The sequence below is a fragment of the Chenopodium quinoa genome, unplaced genomic scaffold, assembly GCF_001683475.1.
Source record: "Chenopodium quinoa cultivar QQ74 unplaced genomic scaffold, ASM168347v1, whole genome shotgun sequence".
Taxonomy (NCBI): domain Eukaryota; kingdom Viridiplantae; phylum Streptophyta; class Magnoliopsida; order Caryophyllales; family Amaranthaceae; genus Chenopodium; species Chenopodium quinoa.
In genome coordinates this window covers 270187-292088 of record NW_018745065.1, presented here as the reverse complement: position 1 = coordinate 292088, position 21902 = coordinate 270187, and positions in this window count along the sequence as shown.

Here is a 21902-nt window from a genome sequence, read left to right as displayed (position 1 = left end):
AATCCTAACTCTTGAGGTGTGTGCGCCACCTGCTAGTGAACTTTCTTTTGAGCAAAAATTGCCAAAATTTTGCGCCTCTTGCGTCTATTTAAACGTGGTTTTGTGTAGGCTTTTGAGTATCTCGCATTCTTTTGTAATATCATAAGAAACTAGAAAGAATTAATCTCTCTAAATTCTCTTTTTTTTTTTATTTGAACAATGGTGAAAAACCTTTGAACAACGTTTGAAGCAATGGGTCACATCCCATTCAACCAGGGATAAACTATCTTTCAAAATTTTCCACCTAGACCCTCTATCATGTTACATTCAACTGGTGATTAATTTTGATTTTCTTCATGCCGCCGTCAACCATTGGTACTCTAACCACCATCTTTTCTTGTATAAAGCGGACAAAATTGTCCCACTTCTTGGTGAGTTTGAGGCCTTGCTAGGCTTCCCTGCAAATACTCTCCCTGTGACCTATGCGCTTACCTTGTCGGATCCCAAACCTATATTCCAAAGATTTTTTAGTTTGTCTGAAAATGATATGACTAACAATAGAACTGAAGAAGGGGTGAATTTGATCCAATTTATTAAACACTTCATCGCCCCTCGTGACAACATGACTAAACAACGCTTTAAAATTCGTGCTTTATATTATTGTCATGCTGTTAATTGTTTACTTAGGACATGTAAAGAATATGGAGATTATTCCATGGTGTCCATAGTTGAGCAAATAGAGGGATGTCATTCACCCGCTCTGTTGGCTTTGGCAGAAACCGTTCTATGCTTGAATCGCCTTGCGGAGACTCTAACAAAAACGGTTTCACAGGAATTTCACCTCCTATTACACATACGTTTTTTTCGTATTTCAGCGCAAGTCTTGACGTTGCGTTGGCATGACCAGCGCAATCGTATGCGCTGCGCGCGGATGGTGCGCGCAACTGATTTTGATGCGCGCGCCTTGCTTGGGTAAAATCGCAAACTAATTTTTCTCTTTTTTTCTAATTTTCTCATGGAATGTTTTCCAATTGTTGATCAGCCACAAAACCTTGAGGCTAATGGAGTAAGGACATTCCCTGGATGTCGAAGTTGCTCACGGGGTTCCAAACATACGCTTTGTGATTCCTTGGTGGAACATAAGTAGTATGGTTGGGAATAATTTTAATTGCCCTTATATTATGCTTCTAGGCCTATCTAGTACTACTTATATCTTTTCTTGCAGGGTAATGAGACAATATGGGATGCCACAAATTATTACCCCGACAGATTGTGACGCCCTTAATGATGAGATCTTTAAACCTGAACGAATTGCTCGTTGGATGGAATATTGGTTAAGTCTCCCTAGATGAGTAGTACAAAATCCTACTACGAGTATTGTATTATCTTCCATTTACAAGGCTTTGATGAATGTGGCGGATAAGGGCGAATTGAACAAGGCTCTATCACAACATCAAGCGGCCACAGCGCGCAATTCACCAATGCCTTTGATGCATTCGGCCACCACTACTCCACCCAGAGGTCAAAACAAAGGAGTGAGAAGAAAATTGGATTTCTCATCTCCTAAGCCTCGTTCGAAGGAACAAAGAGAAAGGCTCCTCCTAAACATGCGCAACGAGGGGTGAAAATTAAAGAACCTTCACCAAATACTTGCAAGAAAGCTCCAATTGTCAAAGGAAAAGGAAAACAGGTTGCAAAGGCCCCAATCCCTAAATTGAAAAACAATGTTTGGCTGAAAAAAAAATACTGCGATGGAAACTACTCCTCCATAATCCGTGACATTCTAGGAGATAGTAAAACCTAAGAGTGTTACACAATTTTATCATTAGTTTAATTTGAATAAAGTGTAATCACCACTATGTTTGTTTTTTTATTATTTATCATCTAGTTCAATAATATCTCTTATTTTGAATTTTTAATAAAATAAAATGAGCTTTATATATTTTATTTTGATATGACCGAATCATAACGATTTCCTACTTATTCGTAATATGAAATCAGGTCTTTCCCTAGTTCTTTTACAATGTTTTTTTTTATATTATTTAATTTTTTATATTTTTCTTTAATCTCTTGAATAGAAATTAAATGTAAAATTAATAAAACTTTGTTTAAAAATAAAATTTAAATCAAAGTTTAGGTTTTATTTTCCAAGTAAATGTTATATTATATTCCGAGTACATCCTTTTTGTCGCAAGTGAAAGTCGCAACTTTATTCAAGTGTAAAAAAAATTTGTGTTCGCCGTTTGTCATCAGGTGGCGCGCGCAACAACCGAGGTTGCGCGAGCCTATCACGTGCAACAAAATTTGTTGCGCGTGACATCCCCACGCAACAGTTCTAGTTGCTCGCGACACCTGTACTACGAGTGTTTTTCGTGATGTTTGAAAAAATCTGAACACATAGAATGGTCTATTATTTTTATATTACCCCCCAAGTATTATGTGCTTTGCCGTGTTATTCAGTAAAGTGCATAATGAAAGGAATGGTGTCCTTAGAACAAGTGTATTATTCTGATAGTGGGTTCAAAATTAATAGAAAGCTAATATATTCAGTAAGGTTAAGTGATCGGAATGCCTAGGTGGAGGTCGCTTTCGATCAGTAATATTAATGTATAATTAATATTACAGCTTAATCTTGACTAAACCCTTTGGGTCACACCGTAGCAATAACGAACTGACATGACGAATTAATTCGGAAGAATTAATGAGTTTCCCGAGTAATAAATATTTAGACGTCGGAAATTCGAGCTTGGAGCGTCAAAATCGAGCGTCAGAGAATCTCAAAAGTCAAGTAGAAATTTAGGATTTGGTGAGACAGGAAAATACTTCAAGTAAAAAATCAAATCCTAGCCACGCGAAAGGCTAGGAAAGCACCCCAAATAGCAGCGTGCCACGTGGCAGCACACATGGCAAAATGCCATGTGGCAGCATGCGTGGCTGCCACGTTGGCAGTCGCCAAGTGGGATCCGCCACATTGGAAGCCACCAATGGGCAGCGCTCCATGGTGGCAGCGCATATGGCAAGGGCCGTGGACCCAGGTGATGGGTCAAAAGAAAGGGCCCAACCGAACCCAACTTGGGCTCAAGGTTGGGTGACACATGGTTAGTTCACAATGCATGTGAAATGTCTTGGGGACCAAGTGAGAAAGTGGTCCTCACCTAACCATGTGACACTTGTTACTTGTTCCTTGGTTTATTTAACTAAGGGTTGAATTCATCAATGTTTCCATGTGGGATCTTTTTGTGAAAAAGTCCCACATTAAAATATGAGTAGAATTCAAAAGCTAGTTTTCGTTATAAATAACCAAAGCATGGCTTCAGAATTCTTTGCTGGAGTAGGAGTTCAACAGGGCATTGCATTTTCAAAAACCCTTGAACTCATATAATATACAGGTTTTGGTCGGGCCTGGGTTGAAAGGCGTTCTGGAAATGGTTTTACCCTTTTAGAACTCAATTTTAAGCCAAAATACGAACATAAACGTATTTTTTGGGGGGTTTTTCGTTGTTAGAAAAATTTAAAGTCTTTCTAACCTTGAAAATTAATTGCATAATTATGGTTGTTATGTTATTGGTTCAATACATTTTTTATTTGCAATTTTAAACCTCTTGAGGAATGATTACTTGGTGGTAATTTGTGTTTGAAAGCTTGATTTTATTTTCACATTATTGCAAATTAATTGCATTAAGTGTGAAATTATTGTTCTTTGAGGCTTCTAAGTACTAAAGATTCAATCTTTAATTATGTTAAGTGATTGAAACATTGAGTTACTAAATTCCATGCATTTTTGTTGTAATTTGTTGATTTAATCATTTTTTAGTTGATTGGAATCATAAAGTTTGAAACTTGTGACAAAAATTTGTTTATCTTCATATTGGAAGATATATTTTTCAAGGATTCACAAGTATTAAAGTTGGAATCGTTATTGAACTTATGTTAATTTTTTCAACTCCCTTTTATTTTGTCAAAACTCAAGATTAATTTAAATTAATTAAATTAATAGTGAGTAATTTCCTTCTTATTTTTTTGTTGCACCAAGTTAAACCAACTTTATTAAAGAATTCTTCTTGGAATAATTTTGGTTTTATGCACTTGGATGATTTAATTTATGTTGGACTTGTTATAATTTTCATTTTTCCTCAAAATTAATTGATTAAATATGTCACACAAAGTCGGGATTTTTTCCAAAGCATGAGCACCAAATCGAGGCCTAAGAGCCCCAAGCATGCTCTCGGCCAGCTGGGTAGCTCACACAACCCACATGACGCTGCCGAGGTTGCTACGCGCCTGGAAATGGTGCACATGCGCATGGTGGCTGCTGCACGTGCAGCCCTTCGCGCACCATGGCAACCTTGTGGCTTGCCATGGGAAAGCCACCTAGGGTGCTTGAATTTGATCTTACTTGAGGATTTGTTTTTGTACATAGATTGGTACATCATTAAGGGGAATATGCGTAGACATTGCTTGTGAAGCAATGTGGTTCAATGAGATTGTGCGAGTTGTGTGTGAGTTGTGAGCACTCCAAATCATAGTGCTAGGCACTTTAATATTTTTAACTACGTACACTTTTTCTTATTATTCTGTTTTAATTATTTTATTAATCTAATTTTGTTTTAATTATTTTAATAAATTTTGGAGGCTAGCCCTCGATTTTTATGAGCGACATTTGCAAAATTTTATTTTGGCAAATAATTGGGTTTTACCGGCTACATTAATTGGATTAATTCAGTTGGATGCGAAGTTTAGTGGGAGCTTCAAATATTAATTGCGCTTATTTACATAATCTGTTCAAACAAGTTTGACTAGTTTTAATTAGCCATGTTAATTGGATTAACCACCTAGATTAGTTACAAGTTTTCTCGTGTTTTATGCATTGTTACTTGTTTATTGTTGTAATGTGCATGGGCCTTTCAAAAATAGTGAATGGATAATTGGAATGTATATTCTCTCACAGATTTTATAAAAATTAAAACTAGTGGGTCCCAATTAGGTTAGAAAATACAGACTGCGATCCGTGATGTATTTTTGTAAACTTAAATACGGTTTGCATATCGTTGAGTATTTTTGTACATTAATATTTAGATTAGTCCTAATTGTAGTTACTAGTATTGCATAATTATAGTAAAGTCTTCAAGATGGAGGTTCTTGGAAGACAAGGCCATGAAGTTGCAAAAGAAGACCTTTTCAAGAATTGAAGAATTCAAGGGGTCATGCTAGTTGCCAATATGCATCAAAATGCTTATGCTTTACATATTCATGATTATTTATATATGAATTAATGTTAGATGCATGTTTAGGATTTCGAATGTTGTGATGATTAATTAAGTTCACTTAAATCAACCAACATAGAAATCCTAGGTCCCTAAATATTGAGTAAAATTGCCATTTCAAAACACCATTTATCGACCTATTAAGAGTAGTGATGGGCTACGCCAAAGCGAGACATCACTACTACTCCATAGACTCATCAAGCATACCGGGTATGCAAGTTGGTTTTGGTTGTACTCAACGATATGAGTGATGGAGTCCTAACATGTCGTGGCAAAGTGGATAAATTGTTGAGAGAGCATTAGATACGACGATTTATTCAACCAAGAGTGGCTTAGAGCCATTAGCAAAGTGTTGCTTACCTTAGGAGATTGAGTGTTAAGACAAGCCAAAGCATGCTCAACCACTCTTTGTTTCTTTTGATCTTGAAATCGACTTATTCTCACCAAATGGGGACAAATAATATGTGTGGATAAGAAGTTTAATAAGATTAAAAATTTGCATAAATACCTTTTAATTTTCAAACTTATTCAATTATTTACTTGATAAATGGTTATACTTTGCACTTATATTTGTAGAATTTCAAATCAAACTGTATTCTTTTCCATGATTGGTAAAGGAAATCTTTGAGAATGGTTCTCAAAGAAAAGTAAATGATGAGTGTCATATATGGCACTCATTTGGTTCTTTTTAGGATGAATTTCATGCTATTCTTTAGCACTTTTACTAAGTTTTTCCTTGATTTTACTCTTTATTTCTTTTAGTTTCATTTTCTTAGTTTTATTTCTTCCTTTATGCATTTCTGGGTTTATTTTGTTATTTTCTCTTTTATTTTCTTGTTTTCCTTTAATTTTCAAGTTAAGATCGTTTTCCAAAGTTTCTCGAGCGTCTTCCCGAGTTTGGCATTGAGTAGGATTCTTAGTGGTCTCCATTTAAAGTTCAAGCATGAAGAAGTGCAAGTTCCTACAGACATTAAGCTATGCATTCAAGCCGTGGGGACAAGATTTCCTGTCTTGAACCCGCAAACATGGTGTTTAGAAACTGCAAGGTTCCGTGTTTATCAACAGCATTAAGTGGAACACACGAGGAGCATCGGAATGATAGGGAAGAGGGCTCCCCTGCTCACAGGCACGGGCAAGCCTCCTTATGGCGCAGGCGCGCCTCTCTGGGTCCCTGTTCCGTACCCAGTTTTGCGCGGCCGCGCTCCCTTTATGGTTAGCCGCACCTGTATGGGTTTATTTGGGGACGATCTAACTAACTTCTCTTAGTTAGTTTTTCTATATATAGATTTTCTTTCTATTTTTAGAGAGAAGATTTTTGTAGAGGATTTTGGGAGGAATTATTCCAGAATTAGAATAGAAATTAGGCTAGAATTTTATATAGAGAAACTCTAGATAATTGAGAGAGAAGTACTTAATTGTTGATTGATGATTGAAGATTTTTGAATTCTAGCATTTCCTCCATTGATTTGAAGCAAGTTTGTAAGGATTTCTTTTACTTTAATGCAGTTTTCAGCTTATCATTTCAATTGTTTTGTTGATTGTTCAAGTTTGAATTGAACTTGAGATTGAATTAGATTTATTGATATGATGATGATGAAATTGTTGATTAGCTTAGTTATGATCTTAATTTCAATGAATTGTGAGTAGTTATCTTGCTAGGGGAATGGTGAAGCATGTATGAGTGATGGATAGATTCTAATTAGGGGAAATTGATGGAGTTGATGTTGTGATTCAATTAATTAATTGATTAAGTGTATGTGTGTGATTAAATGAAGAGTAGATAACTTTGATTTGTTGCATTAGAATGCATTGTAGGCTTGCATGGAAAATTGATATGTGGCTTGCTTTTGTCGATTGAGTAGGTTTGCAAGGCTCCTCGTTAGAGTCTCTTATAGTTGCCACTAGCTTGACCTATAGGAGATTAGCCTACCTTACTCTCTTGATTGCTTAGTTTATTTTCCCTCGCAACACTTGACTTAGGCATCTCCAATCTTAATTAGCTATGTCCATTCCGAGTACATGCGGATCCTAACCCTAGTGTTTCATTATATTGATATCTATTGTTTGTTTGTTTTGCTTAGTTGCTTAGATTACATACACACCTACGCTCTTGACTTCGAGATAGCTTGACTTAGACAATAGTAGTTAGCTCCCTTTCCCTTGGGTTCGATCCTTGACTTGTCGTTATACTTGTATGAAGGTGTGTCTAGAATTTACGAATTTTATTCAGACATAGGAAAGTTACTCCAAAGACCTAGCTTCCACCTAGGGTAAAATATGGCGTCGTTGCCGAGGAATGGCGTAGAGGATTGCTATTATTGTTGAGTCTATCTCACCATAACTTCACAAATACAAAAAAAGTTTTCTCTTTAGGCTACACTTGTAGCCGTGCTATTGATAATTGCTTTGAGTTTTTGTATGCGTAGGATAAAAGAAAGGACTTAGTACCTTTTGATCCGGAAATCGAGAGAACAATAACAAGGATAAGGGTTGCTAATCATTCTTTGAGTCCAAGTTCTCTAAGAAAAGAAGATCACCAAGAAAGAGAAGAAGTGGATCAAGTAATCATGGGAGATAATCCAAGAGTTGCTTTGAAGGTGTTGGGAACTCCCTGTGCATATTGGTTCGAAAGTTGGATTATTTTGCCAACAACACTGGCAAATGATTTTGAGATAAGACCGGTCATGATCACTTTGATTGAAAGAAGACAATTTAGTGGGGCTAAGATAGAGAGTCCGCTAAACCATCTCAAAGAGTTTGAGATGTATTGCAACACTATCAAAGTGAATGGTGTTTCTCAAGAGTTCAATCGACTCGAGTTGTTCCCCTTCTCTCTTATATGTCGAGCTTTGGAATGGTTAGTAACGTCACTTAGGTCTGGAAGCTAAGCACGTCTAGTGATTATTGCATAATGAACGTTGCTTAGGTCAGGGAGCTAAGCACGACATACTTTGTATGATTAAAAATCATTGATATATAAATGTTTGTTACCACATTATGGGAAACAAGGAACATTTCTCACGTCAGGAAGCTAAGCAAGTATACAATATTCTTCTACTGAATGTTGTCTTTAAATATGATGAAGCATGCACAATGTTGAAACAAGATTTCATGATAAAGGGCTCTTAAAGGGAAGGATGATTGATATGGATGTGTGAGTGAAGTGTGTGAATGTGATACTAAGGCTGGCTGCAAGGGTTATAGCGATGATGACTCTTCAGGCTGGGTAAGCTAATGTGATTTGGGTTCAAGCCCCCAAGTCTAGCTCTAAATGGGTAGGGATAAGCATTGGATATTCTTTGACTCGATCATGCATGGATATGAATATGAATGTGGTCGCACCTCGATGTGAGGTTGCCTACGTATCCGTTAGGAATCAGGCCGAACGTAGCTCTAACCGAACTTTGCACAAGTGTATGTACACCTCAAAGAGGTCTTTCAAGGGTTGTAATGTAGTTAAGTTGATGGTTTAAGGAAGAAGGAGGTAAAAGGCTCAAGACCCGAGAGAAGCCCCCAAGATGTGTAATTCTGAATTTGAAAATTTTGAATATTGGAAGTTTATTTTCAACACATTTTTTTTTTTTTTTTGGTTTGAACTTTTTTTTTCATTCTTTTGAATCAATGTAGGCAATCTCAGATCATGCGGTCCATCACTCACTTAGCATTCATGTTTCTCAGGCATAGTACCGAGCACTCGATGAGAGACGCAATTTGAGACGTGTTCATATCAAAGACATTGGAACACTTGCCTTTAGACATTGTTTTATTTTTGCTTTGCTACTTTTTTTTTATTTGCTTTTTGAATATTATACAATTACACATCTTCAAATCCCAGGGTTGAGTGAATGTGGGTTGAAGAAAATGAAGGCCAAACGTTAGACGAGGCTCAAAGTGGTTGATGAAGAACTGGATATGTGATTGAGTGGTTAATGGGGAATGACAGGGTTGCAAAGGTGCCTCAAATCATTGGTGTACCTTGTGTTTAGTTCGGCAATTTTTTTTTTCTTTGCTAATCACATGATCGAATGTAAGAAAGAGATGCTCATTTATGAAGAAGGTAAGAAATGTGACACATAGACACATGGATAACGGGAACCTATGCTAGACTTATTGGGGGAGAGGGTTGAAACAAAAGAATAAAAAAAGCATGAAATCTTGCACGAAGGATCTATGTGCCTTGTATTCATTACTTCTTGCCACCTGGAGGGACAAGAAGTTTATTTGCATCCATCAAGTCTTGAATGGCGTCCTTCAAATTCCAACATTGCTCCGTAGTGTGGCCCCTTCCTTGATGGTACTTGCAATGGGCATTGGGATTGAATTTGGCGCTCCTTTCTTCAGGTTTTGGCTCTGGAAATGGCCCAATAGGTGTGATCAGGTCTTAACTGTAAAGGCGATCAAAGGCCGCATCATAAGTCATTCCTAAAGGAGTGTAAGTTCTTTTCTTCTTGGGCAATGGAGTATCAAGAGCTAACACTTCATTGAGATCAACTTGGATTATATTGTTGGTAGTATTTTCGTGCTTAGAAGACGAAGAAGAAGGATGGTCGTTCTTCTTGTTTTTCCAAGTGTTATTATTGTTACTACCAGCAGTCTTTATTAGCTCATCCTCGATATTGATGCCGATGTCGTATATAGCTTCGAAAGTGTTCAGTGGAAGAAATTTGAGATGTTCCCTATATTTATGAGTCAGATTTTTAATAAAGAAGGGAACCATCTCTCTTTCTTTGGGGGGATCTACCAAGAGTGAAGCTGTTTCCCTCCACCTTTTCAGGTAAGCGGTGAAGTCTTCATTCTCTTTTTGTTTGAGAATGGAGAGTTCACGTTTAGAAGTTTTAGTTTGAATGTTACACTTGTAAAGATTCATGAAACTTTCGGTGACATCTTGCCAAGTCGCAGTATGCTTGGCATCTAGGGAATAGAACCATTGTTGGCAAGCATGTTCTAAGGAGAGAGGGAACACCGTAGGGAAGAGTGTTACGTCCAATCCCTTAAGAGCCATGGTTGCAGAGAACGCCTTCAAATGGAATATTGGATTATCAGTAGGCTTGAACTTTGGAACATCAGCAGTGGAGAACTTTTCAGGGAGTCTATCCTTCACATCCAAAGGAATGGGAGGCCGTTCCACATAAGTGAAATTCTCAGAGATCTTACTCATTTGTTCTTTTAGTTTGTCAAGTGAACCGTGACATGGTTGCAGAGAACGCCTTCAAATGGAATATTGGATTATCAATGACCTTGTTTTGTTCCATGGTAATGACCCTAGTGGTAAGGGTTTGCATCATGGAAGACAGTGCCTCAATGGATTTGTTTATGTTCTCAATGTCTTCTTTAGTGGCCATTGAAAGGTGATGAGTAACGGAGATGACAAAGTTCTCTTTGAACGCCTATTAGATCGGAGAGATTGTTGCGGTAATGGCTCGAACCGTATTGATCTATCCCTGTTCCTTGACCAAGTACTGTGAAATAAAATAATTCACTTAATTGTTTGACTCATTACTTAAGATAGGAAAGGAAGGAAAAAAATGGACATTTGAAAACAGGTGAGAAAACTCCACTCATTTTTTATTATGACGAAAAAAGGGTGCATGAACCTAATATACGATCATAAACGACCTGGTGCACGACTCGAGTCGGAACATAAAGAAAGTGTGTGGACTATACTTCATTCGTGAGTGACTAAGTGATGTTATAAGACTCGTGGTATGATCGTATGGCTAGACATGTGAACAATAACCAAAATGACTGACGCGAGGACCAAATTACCACAGAAGACTTGACTGACGCTTTTTTTTTTTTTAAATTCAGTCGTGTCACGGTGGAAATTTGCCGTGACACGGTAGGGTTTCCCGTGGCGCGACAGCCATTCCCGTGCCACGGTAGATGCTGATGTGGCACGGGATTATATTTTTTTTTGCCGTGACACGGGAACTTCTCCCGTCAGATGGGATAAAATCCCGTTCACGATATTTTTTTTTTTTCCGTGACACGGTAACTTCTCCCGTCAGACGGGATAAAATCCCGTATCATGGGAATTTTTTTTATTTTTTATTTTTTAATTTTTATTTTATTTATTTTTTATTTATTTTTTGGCGTGACACGGGAATTTCTCCCGTCAGACGGGTGAAAATCCTGTGTCACTGGAATTTTTTTTTTTATTTTTTTTTTGAAAAAAAATCTATAATTTAGAAATTCTACTTGTTTATTTTTAAAGGGAGGATACCATCTGACTTACTCCGAAAAAAAACGACACAAAAACAAGACTTCCCTAAAATACGGTCAAAAAAAAGTGGTGCACGACTTAAAGCAAAAAGAGTGTGAACACGACATGTGAGTGATTAAGTGAAGTTATAGACGCGGTGCAGACACAGCATTCGCACAAAAATCGAGAAAAAGACTGACAGGACACTTTCCTGGGCACCGTGTCACGGTGCAGACTGTCGTGACACGGTGCAGACTACCGTCAGAAGGTAAACTTTCCCGTGTCACGGCACTGTTCACCGTGACATGGCAGAACATGCCGTGACACGGTGCGCAGTTCCAGGTCAGTTTTGTGATTTTTTTATATTTTAATCGATTTTAAGTCCGCACTAATTACTATGTGAGAATAAAAACCCTCGGTCATGGGTTAAACAAAAAGAGCAAACACATGAGCATTTAGGCACGATGATGTAAATAAAGTTCGCAACCTAGGGTCGAGATCTATGTTCAACAATTGGTCAAGGTTTGGGTGTCGAAGGGGTACCATGGTTAAAAGTTTGGACGCGTTAGCAAGGCAGCCTCCCTTGAGGGTGTATGCCAACGGGCGGCTCCGCGAGTTTGTGATGAAATCGAACTCGACTCCATGGTTTGGGTGGATTTAATAACTCGGATGAACCCTTATTGCCATGAGCGTTTTTGGGTCGATAGAGCTTAAATCCCCCGAGGCTAAGACATATGTAGAACACATACGTTTTTTCAGAAAAATCGAAGGAAGTCGACTGTGAGAAAAGAAAATAAGCCACTGGAATGATTTTAGGACTGCCGTGACACGGCAGAAGTTCCCGTGTCATGGTACAGTGTACCGTCAGACGGTACACTATACCGTGACACGGAAGACTCTGCCGTGACACGGAAGTCAGAAAATCTGACTGGTGCCCTGTTTGCTTTTGCGCGAAACCAAGTTATCCAATTTTTCCTACGGGACAGACCTAAATGCGACGTTAAAACGTCTATGCAGATGCAAAAAATGCCAAATTAATCACAGGAATATTTTTTCAAAAATATTTCAAGTCTCATCCACTGATCTTAATTAAATACCGATCACTCAAATTGATAAATGATTAAGAATCCTCCCCAGTGGAGTCGCCAAATTGTAGGCGTCATTTGAACTGCGCCTACGATAAACATGTTGTTAATATTCTTGGCACTCATAGGAAGTGGGAATTTACATAATACGATTAGGGACAAGGAAAGTAGGGAGCCGCCAACAAGTTTTTAAGGAACTTGTAAACCGTTCACGGATCATAAAAAGGCAACCACGAAAAGGGACAACGATAGGCAACAATGATTGACCCGTGATGGTTACACCTCATTCATAATCCATGAGATTACTAACTCCATATGGTTCGGAACCACAAAAGGAGGATCGGGGATGATGGTACGAAGTGAGTCATTGAGTCACATTCGCCCGTATTGGCCTCTACTCGATTCTTATAGTGAAAAGCATTCCTGTGATCTCAAAGGCATACAAACAATAATTCAATTCACTCCAAACCATTATTAAGCTAAATTGGTTGAATAATAATGCAACACATTTTTCTTAAATATCGTGATCACTTGAGTTAATAACAAGATTAAAAAGGATCCTAAATCGGTGGTCCAAATTATCTTATTAGGCGTGATTTTCAATTACATATTCCCTTTAAACATGCAATACAGTGATTAAAATAAACAATAGAATCAATATTAATATAAAAACCAATTTAATCACAATTCCAACAACATAAAATTGTTAGAATAATAATAATAATAATAATAATAATAATAATAATAATAATAATAATAATAATAATAATAATAATAATAATAATAATAATAATAATAATAATAATAATAATAATAATAATAATAATAAACGAGTTAGTAACTTCAAGGAAATAATAAAACAATAACTAAATTAAATTAAATACAATAAGGTTGATTTTGGGGCCAAACCCTCAAACGATTCTACCTTTCATGCCTTGGCTTTAGGACAGAACCTCGAGTAAAATATGGACTCCTTTGAGTACTTGAAGAAGGAATTTTGAAGTGAAAAGGGTAGGCTAGTGTTTAGGTTAATAGCATAGAAGAGAGAAAATAAGAATAATAAAATTCTGGTTGCCCCGTACATTAGAAACGAGGGGGTATTTTTAGGGAAAATGTGATGAGGGAGCACACGGAACCCTAAAATGATAAAAACCCTAAAAAAGTATCCGGTGACACGATCAGACTGTACCGTCAGACGGTACACTTTCCCGTGACACGGTACAGTTTTGGAGTGACGCGGGAAATTTTCAGAAAACGGAATGAAAAACGCGTTTAGGGTTTACGCGGAAAGGACACGGAACATCCCGCGTCACGACAGACCTCCCGTGTCACGGGAAGTCCCACCGTCAGACGGGAATGGTTCCCGTGACACGGTAAGACTGTACCGTGACACGGTCAGTTCCAGTCCATTTTTCCGTCTAAATTCATTTTTAACCTTAATTTCTTTCGGCTTTTTAAGTGCCGATTGATAATTTCGGGCTTTTTTATGACTTTTATTATTCGGGCTAAAATAAGAAAATAATAAAAATAAATAAAATAAAACGTTTGGGCCAAAAATAAATAATAAAATAAAAAAAGGTTTGGGCTTAAAATTAATTAATAAGCTTGGGCTAAAAATTAAAATTATGCTTTTACCAAACATCAAGACTAATCCATGGACCTTTCAAAGGTATGAATATGATATTTCAAGCACTCTCGGGATTAAATAATAAACCCGACCAATAGAGTCGGTGAAAGGTTATTTTTCATCGGGTTTGGTTTTAGGGAGACATTTTTAGGTGTCTACAGAAGCCCCCACTTTGACTGAGTTTGTAGAAACGTTAGTTTTGAAAACGATAGTCAAAGTAGTCGATAGGGACGGAGAATGATTTAAGACGTTCTGCGATCCTAAATCATTCTGTGCACGTCGATAACTGCAGAAAAATGTTAATTCCACAGAAAAAAGAGTAAAGGGATAGAATACGTATCTAGCACCAGTGTGTCGGTTACAAACGAATTTGGCAGCTTCCTAAGCTTAAAGGAATCCACCGAGTGACATTTGTTGAAACGCTTTCCATGCTTGAGGAAAGCCGACTGAAGAGTTTGGCAGTTTTCTAAGCCTGAAGAAAGCTACCGAATAATACCTTCCATGCCTGAGGAAAGTCGACGAACGAATTTGGTGTCATTCTATGCTTGAAGAACTCCACCGATAATGCCTTCCATACTTGAGGAAAGCCCACAAAGAAATTTTGTGGTTTTCTATACTTGATGAAAAATCCACTGATGATGCTTTCCATGCCTGAGGAAAGCCGACTTGGCAGTTTTCTTTACTTGAAGAAAAATCCACCGATAACGCTTTTCAAGCCTGAGGAAAGCCGACTTGGCGGTTTTCTATACTTGAAGAAAAATCCACCGATAACGCTTTCCCAACCTGAGGAAAGCCGATTGATGAATATGGTGTCATTCTATGCTTGAAGAATTCCACCGATAATTCCTTCCATGCTTGAAGAAAGCCGATTTGGCGGTTTTCAATACTTGAAGAAAAATCCACCGGAAAACGCTTTCCAAGCCTGAGGAAAGCCGACTGATGATGAGATTGTAAGTCTCTGTGCATGGAGAACCTTGCGTCATGAAATGATGGTGGTCCACTTGTCCCCGGACGTGGGCTGTAGATAAGACCTGCAAAATAAAATTTTCCAGGGGACTCGTATAGACTATGATTGACTTGACCAACTGACTTGACCTAGTTTGACTTGACATGATATGACATGTGTATGACTTGTGATTGTGCGTGTCTTGAGTGAGTGTGTGTACTGACACAACCAATTAAAAATGCAAAAGCAAAAGATTTGACCAAGTTTGACTTGACATGACATGTGTATGACTTGTTAGTGTTTGTGTGTGTGTATATGTGTGTGTGTAGACACAAGTAAACGAAGATGCAAAAGAAAAAAATTTCCGTCAATTTTTGTTATCAGTGGAGGGTACCGACTTTCTCCCGAAAAAGAAAGATGTGAAAACTGAACTTTTATTTTCGAACTTCCTTCGATGAAAACTTGGAAAAAGTTTTTTGAACTTCCCCAAAATAAAATAATGAAAAAGGAAAGAAGTTTTGAACTTCCTACTTGATCAAGACGAAATGAATCGTATGGATTGAATTGCTTGTCCTGAAAATAATGTATGCATGATGCAAGCTCTTAGGCCAGGAGGCTAAGGACAATTAGATCATGTGACACGATAAATGAATGAACTTAAGTCATGGAGCTAAGCATCATATATGGTGTAAAGAAGCGATTTTGAACGTTACTTAGGTCTGGAAGCTAAGCACGTCTAGTGATTATTGCATAATGAACGTTGCTTAGGTCAGGGAGCTAAGCACGACATGCTTTGTATGATTAAAAATTATTGATATATAAATGTTTCTTAGCACATTATGCGAAACAATGAACATTGCTCAGGTCAGGAAGCTAAGCAAGTATACAATATTTCTTCTACTGAATGTTGTCTTTAAATATGATTAAGCATGCACAGTGTTAAAACAAGATTTCATGATAAAGGGCTCTTAAAGGGAAGGATGATTGATATGGATGTGTGAGTGAAGTGTGTGAATGTGATACTAAGGCTGGCTGCAAGGGTTATAACGATGATGACTCTTCAGGCTGGGTAAGCTAATGTGATTTGGGTTCAAGCCCCCAAGTCTAGCTCTAAATGGGTAGGGATAAGCATTGGATATTCTTTGACTCGATCATGCATGGATATGAATATGAATGTGGCCGCACCTCGATGTGAGGTTGCCTACGTATCCGTTAGGAATCAGGCCGTAGCTCTAACCGAACTTTGCACAAGTGTATGTACACCTCAAAGAGGTCTTTCAAGGGTTGTAATGTAGTTATGTTGATGGTTTAAGGAAAAAGGAGGTAAAAGGCTCAAGACCCGAGAGAAGCCCCCAAGATGTGTAATTGTGAATTTGAAAATTTTTAATTTTGCAAGTTTATTTTCAACACAATTTTTTTTTTTTTTTTTTTTTGCTTTGAACTTTTTTTTTTTCATTCTTTTGAATCAATGTAGGAAATCTCAGATCATGCGGTCCATCACTCACTTAGCATTCATGTTTCTCTGGCACGGTACCGAGCACTCGATGAGAGACGCAATTTGAGACGTGTTCATATCAAAGACATTGGAACACTTGCCTTTAGACATTGTTTTATTTTTGCTTTGCTACTTTTTTTTTACTTGCCTTTTGAATGTTATACAATTACACATCTTCAAATCCCAGGGTTGAGTGAATGTGGGTTGAAGAAAATGAAGGCCAAGCGTTAGACAAGGCTCAAAGTGGTTGATAAAGAACTGGATATGTGATTGAGTGGTTAATGGGGAATGACAGGGTTGCAAAGGTGCCTCAAATCATTGGTGTACCTTGTGTTTAGTTCGGAAATTTTTTTTTTCTTTGCTAATCACATGATCGAATGTAAGAAAGAGATGCTCATTTATGAAGAAGGTAAGAAATGTGACACATAGACACATGGATAACGGGAACCTATGCTACACTTATTGGGGGAGAGGGTTGAAACAAAAGAATAAAAAAAGCATGAAATCTTGCACGAAGGATCTATGTGCCTTGTATTCATTACTTCTTGCCGCCTTGAGGGACAGGAAGTTTATTTGCATCCATCAAGTCTTGAATGACGTCCTTCAAATTCTAACATTGCTCCGTAGTGTGGCCCCTTCCTTTATGGTACTTGCAATGGGCATTGGGATTGCATTTGGCGCTCCTTTCTTCAGGTTTTGGCTCTGGAAATGGCCCAATAGGTGTGATCAGGCCTTAACTGTAAAGGCGATCAAAGGCCGCATCATAAGTCATTCCTAAAGGAGTGTAAGTTCTTTTCTTCTTGGGCAATGGAGTATCAAGAGCTAATACTTCATTGAGATCAACTTGGATTATATTGTTGGTAGTATTTTCGTGCTTAGAAGACGAAGAAGAAGGATGGTCGTTCTTCTTGTTTTTCCAAGTGTTATTATTGTTACTACCAGCAGTCTTTATTAGCTCATCCTCAATATTGATGCCGATGTCGTATATAGGTTCGAAAGTGTTCAGTGGAAGAAATTTGAGATGTTCCCTATATTTATGAGTCAGATTTTGAATAAAGAGGCGAACCATCTCTCTTTCTTTGGGGGGATCTACAAAGAGTGATGTTGTTTCCCTCCCCCTGTTCAGGTAAGCGGTGAAGTCTTCATTCTCTTTTTGTTTGAGAATGGAGAGTTCACGTTTAGAAGTTTTAGTTTGAATGTTACACTTGTAACGATTCATGAAACTTTCGGTGACATCTTTCCAAGTCGCAGTATGCTTGGCATCTAGGGAATAGAACCATTGTTGGCAAGCATGTTCTAAGGAGAGAGGGAACACCGTAGGGAAGAGTGTTAAGTCCAATCCCTTAAGAGCCATGGTTGCAGAGAACGCCATCAAATGGAATATTGGATTGTCAGTAGGCTTGAACTTTGGAATATCAGCAGTGGAGAACTTTTCAGGGAGTCTATCCTTCACATCCAAAGGAGTGGGAGGCCGTCCACATAACTGAAATCCTCAGAGATCTTACTCATTTGTTTTTTTAGTTTGTCAAGGGTGGAAACAGTGACCTTGTTTTGTTCCATGGTAGTGACCCTAGTTGTAAGGGTTTGCATTATGGAAGACAGTGCCTCAATGGATTTGTTGATGTTCTCAATGTCTTCTTTAGTGGGCATTGAAAGGTGATGAGTAAAGGAGATGACAAAGTTCTCTTTGAACGTCTATTAGATCGGATAGATTGTTGCGGTAATGGCTCGAACCGTATTGATCTATCCCTGTTCCTTGACCAAGTACTGTGAAATAAAATAATTCACTTAATTGTTTGACTCATTGCTTAAGATAGGAAAGGAAGGAAAAAAATGGACATTTGAAAACAGGTGAGAAAACTCCACTCATTTTTTATTATGACGAAAAAAGGGTGCATGAACCTAATATACGATCATAAACGACCTGGTGCACGACTCGAGTCGGAACATAAAGAAAGTGTGTGGACTATACTTCACTCGTGAATGACTAAGTGATGTTATAAGACTCGTGGTATGATCGTATGGCTAGACATGTGAACAATAACCAAAATGACTGAAGCGAGGACCAAATTACCACGGAAGACTTGACTGACGCTTTTTTTTTTTTAAATTCCACTGTGTCACGGTGGAAATTTTTCGTGACACGGTAGGATTTCCCGTGGCGCGACAGCCATTCCCGTGCCACGGTAGATGCTGGCGTGGCGCGGGATTATATATATATTTTTTTTTTTGCTGTGACACGGGAATTTCTCCCGTCAGACGGGATAAAATCCCGTGTCACGGTAATTTTTTTTTTTTTTTTACATACTTTTTTTTTTTTCGTGACACGGGAACTTCTCCCGTCGGACGGGATAAAATCCCGTGTCCAGGTCAGTTTTGTGATTTTTTCAGATTTTAATCGATTTTAAGTCCGCACTAATTACTATGTGAGAATAAAAACCCTCGGTCATGGGTTAAACAAAAAGAGAAAACACATGAGAATTTAAGCACGATGATGTAAATAAAGTTCGCAACCTAGGGTCGAGATCTATGTTCAACAATTAGTCAAGCTTTGGGTGTCGAAGGGGTACCATGGTTAAGAGTTTGGACGCGTTAGCAAGGCAGCCTCCCTTGAGGGTGTATGCCAACAGGCGGCTCCGCGAGTTTGTGATGAAATCGAACTCGACTCCATGGTTTGGGTGGATTTAATAACTCGGATGAACCCTTATTGCCATGAGCGTTTTTGGGTCGATAGAGCTTAAATCCCCCGAGGCTAAGACGTATGTAGAACACATACGTTTTTTCAGAAAAATCGAAGGAAGTCGACTTTGAGAAAAGAAAATAAGCCACTGGACTGATTTTAGGACTGCCGTGACACGGCAGAAGTTCCCTTGTCACGGTATAGTATACCGTCATACGGTACACTCTACTGTGACACGGAAGACTCTGACGTGACACGGAAGTCAGAAAATCTGACTGGTGCCCTGTTTGCTTTTGCGCGCAACCAATTTATCCAATTTTTCCTACGGGACAGACCTGAATGCGACGTTAAAATGTCAATGCAGATGCAAAAAATGCCAAATTAATCACATGAATATATTTTCAAAAATCTTTCAAGTCTCATCCACTGATCTTAATTAAATACCGATCACACAAATCGATAAATAATTAAGAATCCTCCCCAGTGGAGTCGCCAAATTGTAGGCGTCGTTTGAACTGCGCCTACGTTAAACATGTTGTGAATATTCTTGGCACTCATAGGAAGTGGGAATTTACATACTACGATTAGGGACAAGGAAAGTAGGGAGCCGCCAACAAATTTTAAGGAACTTGTAAACCGTTCACGGATCATAAAAAGGCAACCACGAAAAGGGACAACGATAGGCAACAATGATTGACCCGTGAAGGTTACACCCTATTCATAATCCATGACATTACTAATTCCATATGGTTCGGAACCACGAAAGGAGGATCGGGGATAATGGTTTGAAGTGAGTCATTGAGTCACATTTGCCCGTATTGGCCTCTACTCGATTCTTATAGTGAAAAGCATTCCTGTGATCTCAAATGCATACAAACAATAATTCAATTCACTCCAAACCATTTTAAGCTAAATTAGTTGAATATTAATGCAACACATTATTCTTAAATATCGTGATCACTTGAATTAATAATAAGATTAAAAAGGATCCTAAACCGGTTGTCCAAATTATCTTATTAGGCGTGATTTTCAATTACATATTCCCTTTAAACATGCAATATGGTGATCAAAATAAATAATAGAATCAATATTAATATAAAAACCAATTTAATCACAATTCCAACAACATAAAATTGTTAGAATAATAATAATAATAATAATAATAATAATAATAATAATAATAATAATAATAATAATAATAATAATAATAATAATAATAATAATAATAATAATAATAATAATAATAAAAGAGCACGATCCTTACTTTGAATATGTTTGTCTGCAACTACAAAATAATAAAAGAGTTAGTAACTTCAAGGAAATAATAAAACAATAACTAAATACGGACTCCTTTGAGTGCTTGAAGAAGGAATTTTGAAGTGAAAAGGGTAGGCTAGTGTTTAGGTTAATAGCATAGAAGAGAGAAAATAAGAATAATAAAATTCTGGTTGACCCGTACATCAGAAATGAGGGGGTATTTATAGGGAAAATGTGCTGAGGGAGCACACGGAACCCTAAAATGATAAAAACCCTAAAAACTATCCCGTGACACGGTCAAACTGTACCATGACACGGTCAGACTGTACCGTCAGACGGTACACTTTCCCGTGACACGGTATAGTTTTGGAGTGACGCGGGAAATTTTCAGAATAACGGAAGGAAAAACGCATTAAGGGTTTACGCGGAAAGGACACGGAACATCCCGCGTCACGGCAGACCTCCCGTGTCACGGGAAGTCCCACCGTCAGACGGGAATGGTTCCCGTGACGCGGTAAGACTGTACCGTGACACGGTCAGTTCCAGTCCATTTTTCGTCTAAATTCATTTTTAACCCTATTTTCTTTCGGCTTTTTAAGTGCCGATTGATAATTTAGGGCTTTTTTCTGACTTTTATTATTTGGGCTAAAAACTAAAACTATGCTTTTACCAAACATCAAGACTAATCTATGGACCTTTCGAAGGTATGAATACGATATTTTAAGCACCCTAGGGATTAAATACTAAACCCGACCAATAGAGGCGGTGAAAGGTTATTTTTCATCGGGTTTTGTTTTGGGGAGACATTTTTAGGTGTCTACAACGACCAATTGAGAATCAGAGTAGGCGTCAACTTTGGTTGCCCCTGCTATCTTACACATGCGGATTGCAGCTAGCAGGGCTTCGTATTCCGCCTTATTGTTTGAGGCCTGAAATTTGAACCGTAGTGCATACTCATATTTATCTCCTTCCGGAGATTAATAGATTACGCCTCCACCACAACCATTCTTTGTTGAGCTCCCGTCTAAATACACTTTCCAAACCTGATCAAGATTATCCGGAGCCACCGGACGGGTCATTTCAACAATGAAGTCGGCAAACGCCTGACCCTTCACTGCCTTTCTTGGTTCGAAAATGATTTCAAGACTTTGCATTTCAATAGCCCATTTAAGCATTCTGCCGGATGAATCCAAGGTAGACATTCGCCGCTTGAGTGGCTGATCGGTGTATATCGCCACCGGATGTGCCAGAAAATAAGGCTTCAACTTCTTGAATGCCATATACAGAGCAAGGCAAAATTTTTCAACCATGGGGTACCGGAGTTCAGCATTTTTGAGGACATGGGTAATGAAATAGACCGGGAGCTG